We start from the raw sequence: 16,914 nt of genomic DNA on the forward strand, positions 1-16,914 counted from the left end.
TGAGGAGATTACGGTGGCCCTAGTGGCTTCTTGGGGAGCATTGTGCCTCCACACCGCTCCAAACGGAGATTAGCATCCGCAAGGGTGTGAACTTCGGGATACATCGTCGTCTCCGCGTGCCTCGGTTATCTCTTACCCGAGCCCTTTACTTATGCACTTTACTTTGTGATAGCCAAATTGTTCTTTGTCATATATCTTGCTATCACATAGTTGCTTATACTGCTTAGCATAAGTTGTTGGTGCACATAGGTGAGCCTAGTTGTTTTAGGTTTTGTGCTTGACAAATTAACCGCTAGGTTTATTCCGCATTTGTTCAAGCCTAAACCATAATTATTTTAAAACGCCTATTCACCCCCCCTCTAGGCGACATCCACGATCTTTCAGACGACCGAGATGGCGCTACAAAGAAAACCTTGGGTGGCCGCTAAGGGAATTTCTGATCGAGACGAAGAAGGTGTTGGGGGCCGAACGCAAAAAGAGAAGATGGCAAGGTGGAGTGAGCTCAAGGTGGTGGAGGATGAGAACTTTGCCACAAGTTCTTCTTTGTAAGTGCCACCGAATGCATTTATCTTATTTCTTTCTTTTGCAATCTGGTTTCCTTCCCGTCTATTATTGGCATCTTCATCAACCTCGTTGTCCTCCTCAATGGATATGCTCAACCTTGATCTCTTTGAAGTGGTCTCCGCGATTCTTTGGATCCACTTCTGGTTCTTGCATAGCTCTTTGTAGCAATGATGCAACGTGAAGGGCTTGTGACCGAACTTGGTTTTTCTATGCTTGGATAGTTTTTGGATGTAGGGGCCATATTCCGTCACTTGCACACCGCTCAGTGGTGCATGATTCATTTAGTTGGGAAAAGGAGGAGAGCCTTCTTAGCACTTGTATTTTGTTGTCTCACTCTTTGTAGGTATCCAATGCAGTTTGGGTTTTAATCGATTTTTCCTAGCTGACATGGATTATATTTTTTAGGTAAATAGCTGACTTAGATTTTTTTTATCCAGCCATTCTTATTTTTGGTCATATGCATGTTTCTGCGGCTGATGAGCTCATGAACGGAAAGGTTCAAGCCATGGTCATCTCGCCAGAGACATCACCTGAAGCCGAGCTATTCGCCAACCTCGCGAAGCGCAGCAGCATCCCGATCCTTTCCTTCTCGGCCACCTCGCTGGCATCAATTCCGTCGCAGGCACGTTTCTTTGTGCACAGTGCAGCCAACACCAACTCCCAGGCCGCGCCCGTTGCATCCATCCTTGAGGCATTCCAATGGCGCGCGGCCGTCCTGCTACTCGAGGAGTCCACCTACGGCATCAGCATTGTCTCGGCATTGGTCCACGAGTTCCAGGGGCACGGGCACGGGCACCGCGTACGCGGCATAATGGACAGCGTGGCTGTGCCAGCCGACGCGACAGACAGCCGCCTCGACGTAGTGTTTCTTGCAGTGAAGAACATGCCGGCGCGGGTGGTCGTCGTGCATGTGACTTCCGCTCTGGCTGTGCGTGTAAGACAATAGGCTTTGGAGGGAACCGGCACAACCCTCTAGGGGTGGCCTATCACATATATATATATATATAATGAGGTGGTATACAACGTTACAATATACACATGTAAATACAGTCTAACACCCTCCCTCAATCTTAGCCACTTTCTAATGAATCTAGAAGGGTAAGATTGCGCCTGCAAGTCTCAAACTGTGGCAAAGGTAATGGCTTGGTGAAGATGTCAGCAAGTTGATCCTTGGAAGAAATAAACTTGATATGTAGTTGCTTCTGAGAGACACGTTCACGCACAAAGTGATAGTCAACTTCAATGTGTTTCATTCGGGCATGGAATACCGGATTTGCAGAAAGGTATGTAGCACCGATGTTATCACACCAAAGAACAGGAGGCTGTGATTGGGGTATACTTAACTCCTGAAGCAAGGACTGTACCCAGATGATCTCTGATGTGGCATTGGCCACAGCCTTATACTCAGCCTCAGTACTGCTACGCGAGACAGTAGCCTGTTTCCGAGCACTCCAGGCAATCAGGTTAGAGCCAAAGAAGACAACATAACCCCCCGTGGATCGCCTGTCATCCGGATTGCCAGCCCAATCTGCATCAGAATATGCTGAAAGACAACCAGAGTCAGACGGCCGAATATGCAAACCATGAGCCACCGTGAAACGAATATAGCGCAAAATCCGCTTAACAGCAGACCAATGAGTGTCACGGGGTGACTGCAGATACTGGCAGACTCGGTTAACAGCATAGGAAATGTCTGGTCGCGTGATCGTCAAGTACTGGAGCCCACCAACAATACTCCTGTACTCTGTCGCATCAGAAGAAGAAAGAAGCACACCATCAACAGCATTGAGCTTATCAGTGGTAGACATGGGTGTAGTCGTCGGTTTGCACTTAAGCATCCCAGCTCGCTGCAACAAATCCAGAGAGTACTTCTTCTGCGTCATAACAAGGCCAGCAGCACGAGAAGTAACCTCCACACCAAGAAAGTAATGAAGCTTCCCAAGGTCCTTGACTGCAAAATCAGCACCAAGTGAGCGAACAAGCGCAGTAGCAGCCGACTGAGAGGAGCTGACCAAAATGATATCATCTACATAGACCAACAAGTACATAGTAACCTCAGGCCTTTGAAGAAGAAACAATGAGGAGTCAGCAGTTGATGATGCAAAACCATGAGCACGAAGAGCCATTGCAAGACGAGCATGCCAAGCACGAGGAGCCTGCTTCAGACCATAAATTGCCTTGGACAGACGACAGAGATGATCAGGGCGATCCGGATCAGAGAAACCCGGAGGCTGGCGCATGTAAACCTCCTCCGCCAAGACACCATGAAGAAAAGCATTTTGAACATCAAGCTGACGAAGAAACCAACCTCGAGTAACAGCCAGAGAGAGAAGAAGTCTGATGGTAGTAGGCTTGACCACTGGACTGAAGGTGTCTTCATAGTCAAGTCCAAAGCGCTGTCGAAAACCACGAGCAACCAGACGAGCCTTATAGCGCTCAATGGACCCATCAGAATGCCTCTTCACTTTGAAAACCCATTTGGAATCAATGACATTTACCCGTGATTGTGGAGGAACAAGAGTCCATGTCTGATTGCGAAGAAGCGCTTGATACTCCTGCTCCATGGCCTCTCTCCAATGAGGAATGCGCATAGCAGCTTGATACGTGCGTGGCTCAGAGGATGGATCTGCGAGAGCAGCAGACATGCACGCCGCTAACCAAGCAACTGTGCCATCGTGACGTTGCTTAGGCTGAAAAATGCCACTCCGACTGCGCGTATGTGGACGTAGAGCAGCAGCAGGAGCCGGCGGAGGCGAAGGTGACGGAGACGTGACGGTCGCCGGAGATGCAGGAATCACCTCAGGCGAGCTCGGGACAGACGACTCCGGGCTGCATGGCGAAGACTGGCCCGATGACAGGGGCTCAGAGGCCATGGGCGAACCGAGAGTGGGCGAGGCCAGCTCCGGTGACACCGGCCCAGACGGCCTTAGCGAGGCGAGAGCAGGCGAGGCCGGCCCTGATGAGAAGGGCCCAGACACCCTGGGCGAGGCAGGGGCGGACGAGGCCAGGCCTGGTGATGACTGCCCCGACGCCCTGGGCGAGACGGGGACCGAGGAGGCCGGCCCAGTCGGCGGGGTTGCAGGGCGCGACGATGGCGAAGGCAGCCCAGAAGCCAGAGGCGACCGGGCCAGGACGTCGATCGGCCGTGCATGAGCACGGAAACCGAGGCCATGCAGGGGCGCCATGTGCTCCTCATGCACAACAGAAGGTGCCGAGGATGAAGGCGATGGCGACGAAGAGGAAGATGGCACTTCCAGAATCTCCAAACGAGCCCCACGACCAGTGCCTGCACCATGGTTAGGCAACAATAGAGGAGAATATGCAACATCATCAAATTGGTCAGAAGCAACAGAGGATGAATGCATGACAGGTGGCTCGATAGTGGACACATGGAGTTTGGCAAAGGGAAAAACATGCTCATCAAACACAACATCCCGAGAGATGTAGACACGATTAGTGGGCACATGAAGACATTTGTATCCTTTATGAAGAGAGCTATAACCAAGAAAAACACACTTCTTGGAACGAAACTCGAGCTTACGCTTGTTATATGGACGGAGATGGGGCCAGCAAGCACACCCAAACACCTTGAGAAAGGTGTAGTCCGGTTGTTCATTAAGGAGAACTTCAATGGGAGTCTTCATATTCAAAACACGAGTGGGAGTACGATTGATGAGAAAACATGCAGTGGTGAAAGCATCACTCCAAAAACGAAACGGAACAGATGCATGGGCCAAAAGAGTCAGACCAGCTTCAACAATGTGACGATGCTTACGTTCTACTGAACCATTCTGCTGATGTGTATGTGGACATGCTAAACGGTGAGTGATCCCAAGCGACTGAAAGAAGGAGTTGAGGTTGCGATACTAGCCACCCCAGTCCGACTGAACATGAACAATTTTGTGCTTGAGAAGGCGTTCAACATGTTTTTGGAACTGAACAAAAATGTCAAACACATCAGATTTACGTTTGATAAGATAAAGCCAGGTAAAGCGGCTGTAAGCATCAACAAAACTGATATAGTAATTATGACCACTAACAGAAGTCTGAGCAGGACCCCATACATCTGAAAACACAAGTTCTAAAGGATGTTTCACCTCACGACTGGACTCCGAAAAAGGAAGTTGATGACTCTTCCCCTGCTGACAAGCATCACACACTGCTACATATTTATTACTAGAGACACTAGGAAGCTCATGACGACGCAAAACATGCCGGACAATAGGTGTGGCCGGGTGACCAAGACGAGCATGCCACTGTGACGGAGATACCCGAACTCCACTAAAGACGCAAGCGACGCCAGGATGCTCCAGACGATAGAGACCTTAGCAGAGCCGCCCACTAAGAAGAATGTCCCTCGTGCCCCGATCCTTAATAAAAAGATCAAAAGGATGAAATTCACAAAGCACATTATTATCACGAGTGAGTTTAGGAACTGAAAGAAGATTACGTGTCACAGATGGAACTCGAAGAACATTGCGAAGTTGAAGACTCCTATTGGCATGTCTAGTGAGAAGTGATGCTTGACCAATATGAGAGATGTGCATACCTGCTCCATTGGCGGTGTGGATCTTGTCGGAGCCATGGTAGGGTTCACGAGTGTGAAGCTTCCCCATCTCACTGGTCAGGTGCTCTGTCGCCCCAGAGTCCATGTACCAGTGGGGATCAATGGAGTAGGGCTGAGTGTGTCCCTGTGGCTTCTGCGGCGGCGGACGATCAGCCATGGCGACCTGACGAGCAAAGTTGCGTGTATCCTTCCCGTCATTGCCGAGACCAAGAAAACCCCGCTGGAAGCGCTTGTGACACTTCGAGGCCCAGTGCCCATCGCGACCACAAAGCTGGCACACACGTGGACCGCCAGCCCCTGGTAGCGTCGCAGTAGGAGGAGGGGCCGAGGCGGGTGGTGGTGACTGCCCCGAAGGAGCCCTGGATGAAGCAGAGGAGCGACCATCCTTGGTGGCGGCGTTTGCCGAGAGGGCGCCGTTGCCCCTGGATCGGCGCGTCTCGACTCGTTGCTCAGTAAGCAGGAGGCGTGAAAAGACCTCGTGTGCTGGCATGGGCGTGGAGTTGCCTCTCTCATTGATGATCTCGACTAGGGCGTCATACTCCTCATCAAGACCATTGACAATAAACGAGTTGAACTCGGAGTCGGTGAGGGGCTGTCCAATGGAGGCCAGCGTGTCGGCGAGACTCTTGACTTTGTTGTAGAACTCAGTGGCGGTGGAGTCAAGCTTTTGACACTCCCCAAGTTGGCGACGGAGCCCAGATACACGAGCCTGCGACTGTGCCGCAAACGAGCGCTCAAGAATAGTCCATGCCTCGTGGGACGTCTTGGCGAAGACAACAAGCCCAGCAACGGCCGGAGAGAGCGACCCCTGGATGGAGGAGAGGTTCGCCTGATCCTGCCCTGTCCAGACACGGTGAGCCGGATTATAGACCGGACCGTGCACGCTGTCAACCAGCGCAGGAGGGCAAGGGAGAGAGCCGTCGACATAGCCAAGCAGATAGTGACTCCCAAGAAGCGGAAGAACCTGCGCGCGCCAGAAGATGTAATTGTCCGACGACAACTTGATGGTGATGAGATGGCCGAAGTGAAACGGCGGCGGCGGCTGCGATCCCATCGAGGAGACTGGCTGAGGTGAGACCACCGTGGAGACAGTCAGAGGGGCAGCCGGCGCGGTGACAGAGGGCGCGATGGCCGCGGTTGACGCCGCGAAGCCTGCCAGCGTGACGTCCTCCGCCACCAGCGGCGCAGTGGCCGAGGGCGCGACAGCCGCGGTTGACGGGGCGGCGGCGGTGTGGGCCACAAGCGCCTGCCCGGGCGAAGTAGCAGCCGGCGGGAGCGCGAAGAGGGAGCCGACGCTCCATGTCCCGATCGGCGCCTGAAGGGAGGCGGCATCCAGCGGCCTCGAGAGAAGTGCCGCGAGGGAGGCCGGCAGAAAACCAGTGGCGGTGGAGCCGGACGCAGCGGCGGACGTCATAGCAGTCGGGCGACGGCGACGGCGGGCGCGGCGGCGGCGGTTTAGGGTTTTTAGGAGGAAGCGGACGTAACCTAGCGTGATACCATGTAAGACAATAGGCTTTGGGGGGAACCGGCACAACCCTCTAGGGGTGGCCTATCACATATATATATAATGAGGTGGTATACAACGTTACAATATACACATGTAAATACAGTCTAACAGTGCGCCTCTTCCGCCGGGCCATGGCCGCCGGCATGATGTCGGAGGGGTACGTCTAGATCGCCACGTCCGCCGTGGGCGATGCGGCGGACAGTCTCAGCCCCGGCGACCTCGACTGCCTGCAGGGGGTCGTCAGCCTGCGGGTCCACGTGCAGGCAACGGAGCAAGTTAGAAACTTCTCAAGACGGTTCAAGCAGAGGTTTCGGCAGGAGAACCCGGCTACCCATGACACCGTGAGCGTGCCGGTGTGGCTACTCTGGTTGTATGACACGGCATGGGCAACCACCACGGCGGCCGACAGGTCCTTCCGAACGACGACGCACGCAGCTGGAACGGGACTTGCCGATGCCGTGCTCAGCACCAGGTTCCATGGCCTGGCTGGAAGTTTCAGGCTGGTCGATGGGCAGCGGCAGATCCCAGCAACATACGAGATCGTGAATATCATAGGCGCCGGAGCGAGGACGGTCGGGTTTTGGACGCCGGAGTTTGGGATCTCAACAAGTTTGTACCCCAGGAGTGGCAAGGAGCTGAAGCAAATCCTTTGGCCAGGTGAAACGGCGGTTGTTCCGGTAGGGTGGAGCGAGTCCCCAAATGGGCGTCCGCTTCGCGTGGCTGTCCTGGTGAAGCGTGGATTCAGCCAATTTGTGAACATTTCCGGCGATCCAAGGACGGGAAGAGAAATTATCACCGGCTACTGCATCGACGTATTCCATGCAGCCACGGCGAAATTGGCCCATCCAGTCGCGTATCAGTACGTGCCAGTCAACGATAACTCCGAGTCTTACGACACGCTTGTCAACCTGGTGCATGAAAATGTGAGTGCAAATCCCATGATATAAGCTACGTATTCCCTTTGTTCCGAAATTCTTAAATTCATAGGTATATTTAATACGAACTAGATTAATGTTAAATGTATTTAACTTGGAACAAACCTAAAACTTCAAGTATTTTGAAACAGAGGAGTGTTTTCTTTTTTGCGAGGGACATAAGCTACTTGTGTAGTGCAATCAATTGAACTGCGATTCATTGTTGCAGAAAGTCGACGCGGTGGTTGCAGACATGACGATAACAGCGAGCCGGATGAAGCTTGTTTCTTTCACGGTGCCATTCGCTGAATCTGGGTGGTCGATGATCGTGGCAGAGGAGGACAAAAGCAACAGCATGTGGATTTTTGTGAAGCCATTAACGCCATTACTCTGGCTCACCTGCATTGCGCTCTTCTTCTTCTCCAGCTTCATTGTGTGGGCGATCGAGCGCGAATCCAACCCTGATTTCCCATACATGACTTGGAAGCAAGTCGCGTTCCGGTTCTTCAGTGCATTCTCAACTCTAGTCTTCTCCCAAAGTATAAACCAAAACATGCAACATGTATATATATATAGCTGAACCGATACATTTTTTCGAAAAGGGTGTTTCCCCGGCCTCTGCATCTAGCGATGCATACGGCCCTCTTTATTAACTAAATAGGTGTCCAAAAGGTTCGAAAGTCTCAAATCTGAAGATAAAAGGCAGCTCACACAGAGCGCAAAAGGCTAGAAACACATACTAGCCAAGAACAATGCGCCACAACCGGCTGGCTAGAATAAGACAGGTAAACTAATTTCCTATCCTATTACATGACCGCCATCCAAACCGGTTGAAGATATCCCGAGTTACCGTCTCCCATCGGATACACGCAGTAACCAAATGCTCCCTGGCCTCCATCGTAGTGAGTGGCGACCACGACCGGATTAGTGCCGTAGCTCGGAAAATAACCTGCAAAAAATGAACCCGTGATGATCTGTTAAACACCAAATCATTTCTGCAAAGCCAGATGGTCCACAACAAAGCGTTAATTCCAACCCGAATATGTCTTGCTAAATTAGTCTCAAACCCATTAAGCCAACTCCCAAATGGCGCATTAACAGTATTGGGTGGAGTGATATTGAAAGTAATGTGAACCGTCCGCCAAAGAACCTTGGCCAGCGGGCAATCAAAAAAGAGATGCTTAATCGTCTCGTCCTGGTCACAGAAACTACACCTAGTAGGTCCTGTCCAATTACGCTTTAATAGGTTGTCCTTTGTTAGAATCACTTGTTTATGAACAAACCACATAAACACTTTTATTTTCAAAGGAACTTTGACATCCCAGACGTTCTTGGAAGTTGGAATGGAACTCACATTAATGACATCAATATACATTGACTTAACTATAAATATTCCAGACCTAGTCAAACTCCAGCGTAATTCATCAGGTTGGTCAGAAAGTTGAACCTCCATCAGTCTCCTAACTAAATGGAGCCAAACCTCCCACCGATTGCCCGCAAGCGCTCGTCTAAAGTGAATATTGAGGGGGATAGACTGAAATACCGTCGCCACTGACACCTCACGTCGTTGAGCAATACAATATAAAGACGGATATTGAACGGCCAAGGGTGAATCGCCAAGCCAAGTATCCTCCCAGAAACGTGTAGTAACCCCGTCTCCAAGTACGACTCTAGTCCTATTAAAGAATAATTGTTTGACTTTCATTAGTCCTCTCCAGAAATGCGAGTCAGTCGGCCTAACCGTTACCTGAGACAAGGTTCTAGAATGAAGGTACTTGCTACGAAGGATCTGTGCCCACATGGCGTCAGTCCCAGAGGCAAGCTTCCAGAGCCACTTGCTGAGAAGGCATCTGTTCTTAACCTCAAGATTCTCAATACCAAGCCCTCCTTGGTCTTTCGGTCGACAGATAATATCCCATTTAGCAAGCCTGTATTTCCTTTTAAGTTCATCACCCTGCCAGAAGAAACGTGATCTATAGAAGTCCAGTCTTTTCCTCACACCCACTGGGACCTCAAAGAACGATAAGAGAAACATAAGCATACTCGTGAGCACCGAGTTAATCAAGATTAGTCGGCCTCCGTATGACATGAGTTTACCCTTCCAGCAACTCAGTTTCTTCTCAAATCGGTCCTTAATACACTTCCACTCTCTGTTTGTCAGCCTTCGATGATGAATGGGAATACCAAGATAAGAGAATGGCAAGCTCCCCAACTCACATCCAAACAATTGTCTATAAGACTCCTGTTCGTCATTAGCTCTACCAAAGCAGAACAGCTCGCTCTTATGAAAGTTAATCTTTAACCCAGATAATTGTTCGAATAGGCATAACAACAGCTTCATATTTCTCGCCTTGGCCAAATCGTGCTCCATAAAGATGATTGTGTCATCTGCGTATTGAAGGATGGATACACCTCCATCAACAAGATGAGGAACCAAACCACCCACTTGACCATTGTCCTTAGCCCTTCCTATCAAGATTGCTAACATATCCACCACAATGTTAAACAGGATAGGGGACATTGGATCTCCTTGCCTGAGGCCTTTATGAGTCTGGAAATAATGACCTATATCGTCATTCACTCTAATTCCCACACTTCCTTTTTGCGTAAATGATTCGACTTGCCGGCGCCATGCCTCGTCGAAACCTTTCATACGCAGAGCCTGTTGGAGAAACGGCCACTTGACCTTATCATACGCTTTTTCGAAATCCACCTTAAAAATTACCCCATCTAATTTTTTGGAGTGAATTTCATGGAGCGTTTCATGGAGGACAACCACCCCTTCAAGGATGTTTCTGTCCGACATGAAAGCAGTTTGGGATTATTGCACCACAGAATACGCAATCTGTGAGAGCCTAATGGTCCCGACTTTGGTAAAGATTTTGAAACTCACATTGAGAAGGCAAATCGGCCTGAACTGCTCAATCCTCACAGCCTCCGATTTCTTAGGGAGCAATGTAATAGTTCCAAAATTCAATTTAAATAATTGAAGCTGTCCAGAGAAGAGATCGTGAAACATAGGTAACAGGTCCCCCTTAATAAAATGCCAGCACTTTTTATAAAACTCGGCCGGGAACCCATCCGGTCCGGGAGCCTTATTGTTTTTCATTTGTGCAATCGCATCAAAAACCTCCTTCTCCGAGAACGGGGCAAGTAGGATATCATTGTCGGCATTGGACAGTTGAGGTACATCCTCAGTCCTGGACTCATCGAGTGTTACACAGTTAACCTCCGGTGGTCCAAAAAGCTGCCTATAATATTCGGTAATATAAGTTTTGAGATTATCCTGCCCGACGATCGTACCCTCATCCTGCTCTAGTTGAAAAATCCGCTTCTTTCTGTGCTTTCCATTAGCAATCAGATGAAAGAATTGAGTATTGGCATCCCCTTGGACTACTTTCCGAACCTTAGCTCGCAACGCCCACTTCAACTCTTCTTCCCGTAGAAGTTCTTTCAACCTCTTCTCCGCCTCTGTTTTAGCCTGGCACTCAGCCGGCATAAGAATCGCGGACTCAGCCTTTATGTCCAGGGCTTGTATTAGATCAAGGAGCCTATCCTTCTCGATCTTGTAGACCCCGCTGAGATGCTTAGCCCATCCCCGTAGGAAACTTCTCAAATGCCTAATTTTGTTCTGCCAACGCTCAACCGCTGTCCTACCCCCTACTCCCTTAACCCATTCCCTGGCAATAAGGTCCATAAACCCCTCACGTTCAAACCAGGCCATCTCAAATGAGAAAGTGTTTTTGTTTCCCACATGGTTCGGCTCCCCAGAGTCGACGAACAGTGGTGTGTGATCAGATATTCCCCGTGAGAGGGCCTGGACCGTAACCAGAGGGAACTTCTGTTCCCACTCCACACTCGCGAGGACTTGATCAAGCTTTTCATAGGTCGGGATAGGCAGTGCATTGGCCCAGGTAAACTTTCTACCGGAAAGCTCTATCTCCCTCAGATCTAGGCTCTCGATAATGGTATTGAACATAAACGCCCATCTGCCGTCAAAGTTGTCATTGTTCTTCTCCTCTCTCCTCCGAATGATGTTGAAATCTCCCCCAACTAACATCGGTAGCTGCTCGGACCCGCAAATTCGAACTAGATCCGCCAAAAAATCCGGTTTAAGCTCCGGCTGTGCGGCACCATACACCGACACCAAGGCCCAATTGAAACCATCCACCTTGGACCTAACCCGAAACTTAACCGCAAAGTCACCCATCACTACACTCCGGACCTCAAGGGAATCGCATCTCACTCCTAGCAAGATTCCTCCCGAACGTCCTCGCGGAGGTAGGCAATGCCAGTCAAAATCCACACCACCCACAAGAGAGGAAAGAAACTGAGGAGCAAAATTATCTCTACCAGTCTCAAAAAGAGCGATAAAATCTAATCGATGCTCCAAAGATGCCTCCGCGAGAAATCTTCTTTTAGCCAAGTCCTTCAGACCTCTGCTATTCCAAAAGATTCCTTTCATGGGTCATCATGAAATTTCTTGGCCGTACGGATCCTAGCACTCCTACGTACCGCGGAAATGGGATACACCTTCCGCTTCCACTTACGTTTTGGTTTATCATTACCCACCATCCGGTCCTCAGAACCGGTCTCCGGTGGTTGATTCGCAAGAACTTCAACACTAACCTCCTCCTCATCCGACTCATTAGTGGCAGGATCAAGGTCTGCACACCAATTATCAAGCACTCTCACCCCCAATGCATTTATCTCAGCATCGTTCATAGGTTTCACTGCCGCTATGTTACGAATGGTTTCTAAGGCGCGCTCCGCCTCTAGATCAAGAAGATCATTAACCGAATTGCTAATTTCAGAATTAGTATTCCCTAACGAAACCCCTATTTGGTTTGCATTATTAATAATCTCCTCCGAAGAAAAATGCATAATAGAATTGGAAATGTTGACTGACATACCCGTAGTGACCTCAACGTCACGAAGCTTGGCCGCCCTCATAGCGCACCTCTGCTGCATGTCATCAACCTCAGGGATATCCTGGAGACGAGAGCTCATCCGTCTTCCCTCAGAGACCGGGTCCGGAATGCCACCAAAAGTAATAACCTCCTCACGAGTAGCTCCACTCGTAGGAAGCCACGCCGGGGGGCTCCCAGGCCGGATAGCGGGAGAAGGCTGTGCCTGGGCCTCCTGCCCGAGCACTCCTTCCGCTCCAATCGTCACGCAAACGGGAGAGACAATCCCAGTAGGTGAGGACGCGATATGGCCCGGTGCCACCTGCCCTGGGCTCCCGCGTGGCGTCACGGCTGAGAACACGGTATGGCCCGGGGCCACCTGCCCCGGGCTCCCGCGCGGCGTCACGGTTGAGGATGCGGTATGGCCCGGGGCCACCTGCCCCGAGCTCCCGCGCGGCGTCCCGGCTGAGGACGCGGAATGTCCCGGGGCCACCTGCCTCGAGCTCCCGCGCGGCGTCACAGAAAGAGGCGCAGCGATCGGCGCCGATGAAAGGAGATGTGAGGCCGCCTGCCCCACACTGTCTCCCCCTCGGCTGACAATCTGCGGCGTAGCCGGCTCCGACCGTGCCACGTGACCCTGAGCCTCCTTGATCAGAAGAGGAACGGTTGCAGCAACCTGCGCCGAGGAGGGAAGGTCCAAAGCCTCCTGCCCCGGACGGTGACCCCCACGGCCGGCCAGCGACGGTAACGAAGGTGCCGCAACGACCTCGCGCCCATCCGAGCTCCCAGGTAGAAAATCAAGCGCCGGAAGCGAGCGCTCAAAATCATCCTCAGACTCCACCCTCTCGCTCCAAAGCCTGGGCGGGGCCGACGCTGGCTGAAAAGATCCGAACCTCAGCGTGTTGTTAGGTATCGATGGAGATGTGACCGGCTCTACCCCTGAACCAGTCTGTGGTTGCTGAGCACCTGATCCTGACCCGGATGTTCTCTCTCGATTATCCTCATCCGTCGGATCCTTTCGGGTCCCCGCATTATCATCTCCGTCATTAGTCTCCATATCATTATTACCATCGACATCCGCAAACAACTCAGCATCCTCAAACTCAATCTCCAGGGGGAACACCTCACCCCTGTACACCCAGTTTACCACGTCAGGGACAAACTCAATGTCCAGAATACCCACTCGCAGTCTGGCAACCCCATGGGCACGGGTGAAAATCATGTCCACCTTCTCTGTCTTACCAACCAACGTACCCAAGCTGGCCACCACACGAGCATCAGAAAGAGCCTCAGACGGTGCCCCAGTAAAACGCAGCCACACCTGAGTTAGGGGCTTCCCCTTCGGCTCCACCTTCTTCCACTCTTGAAACTCCAGAATACAATTAGTTCCTGGTACCTTGCACATCCCAAAACTCAGCAACCACCATAAGTCCTCAACTGACGGTAGGTCGACTCTGAACACCCGCTCCTCGATGAGAACAAGCTCCCACAGAAAGTCTCCCGGTGCCAATTCCTGAAGTCTGTGCACAATCTGAGCCTCAGAAACCTCACCCTGTGTCACCTTCACAATCGCAGTAGTCAAGCTCTGCGGCTGAACCGGAGTCTCTCTCGCGGCCGGTGACTCAAAAAACATTAGATCAGCACAATATACTCCATATGCTATAAGTGCCGGAGCCTGGTCACGAAGAAGCGGGCAATCCCCCGAGGTGTGGGCCGGTTTACCACAAGTGTCACATAGCTCAGCCACACACTCAATAATGAAGTGACCTTTCTCACCACAGCGATAACAAAGCATTTTTTCTTTCCGACGTGCCCATTTAGAAGCCCTGTCCGACTCAAACCTGTTCTCCGCATCGGCCGAATCAGTCATGTCAACCTCCGCGGTGGCCAGGGCCGTGACTACCTCCATAGCCTCACCAGTCAAGGTCGTGGCCTGAACGGGATCAGCCTCGCCCCCGCAAGCCTGCTGATCGACAGAATCCTGCGTCAGATGCTGTCTGCGGAAACCGCGGCCACCCCCTCGACCACGACGGCGACCACGGAAGCCACCCCTCTGCCGTGCGTCTGGTCCCGAAGCGCCCTCCACGAAGCCTCCCGATGGGCCCAGAAAAGGCATCTCAGCAGAGCCATCGCTCTGCCAGGCATAACCTCGACCACCTCCCGTCGATGACGATCCACGGTGCTGACCCTCTCCATATGCATCATAACCATCATCCCCCCATTGCCCTCTGGGTGGTACGGAAGAGTCTGCATTCCCAGTAGCTCTCGTCAACGCGGTGTTAGACCGTTGCTGTGGTGGTCTCGAAACGAAAATAGGCGGCGGCCGGCCGCCACCAGTCTGCCCAGCTGGTCTAGAGCCGTTGTGCACCGGGGGTTTTGGCGCAACCGCCCCTCGCCCCGAAGCCCTCGGCGGAGGCGCACCCCGGCCCGCATTGGTTGCCGCAAGAGATGACCCGGGCCGTGACTCACCCGGCCCCAAGGCCTTAGCAGCTCCGGCCGGTGCACCATCACCTCGCCCCGCATGCATAGGCAGAGATCCCGGACGAGGGGGCACAGCCCGGACGCCGGGCGGGACTGACAGCGGCGCTCCACCACGACCAGCCCCTCGGCCCAAAGCCGCTCGCCCACCAACGGCCGCCAGTGGCATCCCACGTCCAGGCGGTGGCGTAGTCCCCCCGCGGCCAGGCCCCTCGGCGGCGGTGGCACGAACCCCGGCAGCAATAGGGTTAGGCGCCCCAGCATCACGGCCAGAACCCCCGCCCGCCGCAGCTGGGTCTTGCGCCTGCGGGAGGACCGGCGGGGTTCCGCGCCCAGCCATATTCCCGAGTGGCGCGATTCGACGAGCACGACCGCTCCCTGGCAGCAACGTACGACGCGACGGCTTAGAGAGAAGAACCTTAGCCTTCCCCAGGCGACAGACGATCGACGTACGTAGGCATCGTACCCCGTTCTGTAAGCCAACCGCCGGCTGATCTAACTGGGCCTCATACCCAGTTGATACAGGCCCAAGAGCCCCCCTTGGCCCATCCAGCAGAGAGCTCGAGTCGCGGCCCAGGAGCGAATTCAAACGCTCCTGGCGGATCACACGGATCTGGGTCTCCGTGACTGGCGGAAGCGCCGCGACAGTCACCTCTGGCAGCTTTTGATCCCGAGTCCGGCGAGATGATTTTCGACGATGAACCAAAGTCCAGGACTCCGGCTTAATAAGATCAAATACGGTTAAGTTAGGAAGACTGACCTTTGGCATGGGACCTTTCCACGGCCGGATCGCAGAGTTCGCCGTCCTCCGATGAACAATCCGGCGAACCACCTCGATGTTCTCTTCCGGAAGAAGACCCAGCCGCGCCGGATCGTCAATCGGCACGATCCCAGGAACGATAGAGGCGACCTCCTCCTCCGAATACCCCGGCCTGAAAGCTTCACAAATCACGTCGAAAGCCGTAGGCGAATATTCGTCGGTTGAGTCGCCGGCGTCGTCTCCCTCGTCCTCCTCCCCTTCAGCAGATCCGGCTAGGACCCAGAACCGCCCTCCGACCTGCCTCGCACCCAGCGCCAATGGCTGGGCCGCAACGATCGGCGCCGGCGGCGCGGGCGCCGCCCCAGTCGCCCCAGTAGCCCCAGTCGCCCTAGCCCTCATAGACAGCGCGATCTCACCTCCGATGACCGGCTTAGGCACTTTACTCTCTGAATCCGACGTAAGATCAACACATTCAATCGGTCCTCCTCGAGCAAACTCTCCTGCACACAATCACGAACGGTAAAATGAAAATAATCAATAGTAAAACATGCACCTGCGTGGATCTGCTCATCCCCATCCAAATAGCGGCCAGCGAGAATGTCGTGATCTCGATCTCGTATCGTCATCCATCGGGAGTCCGCATGATAGTAGATGAATCCTTCCCTCCCTGATCCGATCTGCTGGCCATCGTCAAACTAGCTGAACCGATACATATACTAAAACTAATATACTCATTGTCACCTACCTTTAGAGGAGAAGCTGAAGAGCAACCTGTCGAAGCTCGTGGTGGTCATATCGATGTTTGTGGCATTCATTGTCACAACATGCTACATGGCCAGCCTGACGTCTATGTTGACGGCTCGACCGCTCCAACCGACGATAAGCGTCCTGGGAGAAAGGGACTACGTGGGCTATCAAGAGGGATCATTCATCGCCGACTTCCTAATAGACATGGGCTTTCACGAGGCCAAGTTAAGGGGATATACCACAATCGATGAGTACGCCGATGCTCTGAGGAGAGGATCAGAGAACGGAGGGGTCTCGGCGATTTTCGACGAAATGCCCTATCTGAGGCTCTTCCTGTCGCGCTACTGCCAAGGCTACTCCATGGTCGGTCCAACCTACAAGAGCGCCGGGTTCGGATTTGTATGTGTCTCTTTCCCCACCCCCTAATTAAATTGTAGCAATCCAGGTCGATCAGATATTCAGGTGTGTAC

The 16,914-nt window shown here is 52.6% G+C and overlaps 1 pseudogene; it reads left to right on the forward strand.

Annotated features, from left to right (window-relative positions):
* The first annotated feature begins 1,069 nt into the window (after window positions 1-1,069).
* Window positions 1,070-16,541, forward strand: LOC119360562 (annotated as a pseudogene).
* The last annotated feature ends 373 nt before the right edge of the window (window positions 16,542-16,914 follow it).

Source organism: Triticum dicoccoides, chromosome 2B, assembly GCF_002162155.2.
Source record: "Triticum dicoccoides isolate Atlit2015 ecotype Zavitan chromosome 2B, WEW_v2.0, whole genome shotgun sequence".
Lineage (NCBI taxonomy): Eukaryota > Viridiplantae > Streptophyta > Magnoliopsida > Poales > Poaceae > Triticum > Triticum dicoccoides.